Consider the following 899-nt stretch of genomic DNA (forward strand, 5'->3'; position numbering starts at 1 on the left):
GGCTTTGTTTTTGTTTGTGTGCTGCTTGATTTCATTTTTGTTTTTTGATACAGGGTCTCCCTGTATCTTTGGCTGGCTTGGAACTTGCTACGTAGATCAGGTCTCGATCTCACAGAAATCCACCTGCTTCTGCCTCCCAAATTCTGAGATTAAAGGCATTTGCCTCTGTGCCCTGCGATCTAATTAAAAACAAGAACAAGAACTCTCTGTGTGCATCTGTTTGAGTGCAGATCTGCGCTGTCACAGCATATATATAGAGATCAGAGGTCAACCCTGAATGTTGGTCTTCACCTTCTGCCTTGTTTGATACGAGGACTCTTGTTTGATGCAGTGTTTGCCAGGCTAGCTAATCGTCAAGCTTCCAGAGATTCTCCTATCTCTGTCTTCCATCTCATCACAAGTGTTTGCTGTTTTAGGGACCCAAACTCAGGTTTCTTATGGTTTGAATATGTCCCCCACAGCCTTATCATGTGTTAAGGACTTAGTCTCCAGCTGGTAGTGCTGTTTGGGGAAGTTATGAACAATTTTGGTGGTGAAGCCTAGCTGGGGAAGCATGTCCCCAGGGGTGTGCCTTTGATGGTTATAACTGGCCCAGTACCCCTCCCTTCCTACACATGATGTCAGCTGCTCTACTACCCTTCCTCACCATAAAGGACAGAAACATTAAGTCCAAACAAACCTTTCTTGCCAGGCATGGTGCCATATGCCTTTAAACCCTGAACTCAGAAGGCAGAGGCAAGCAGATCTCAGTGAAAGACCAGCTGGGTCTACAAAGTGTTTTCCAGGCCAGCAAAGGCTACCCAGTAAGACGCTGTCTCAGAAAACCAAACCAAACCAAACTAAAAACCCTAAAGCAACAGCAACAACAACAACAACAACAAATCTTTATTTTGTCGTCT

Source organism: Nannospalax galili, unplaced genomic scaffold (genome assembly GCF_000622305.1).
Source record: "Nannospalax galili isolate Female #2095 unplaced genomic scaffold, S.galili_v1.0 scaffold380, whole genome shotgun sequence".
NCBI lineage: Eukaryota > Metazoa > Chordata > Mammalia > Rodentia > Spalacidae > Nannospalax > Nannospalax galili.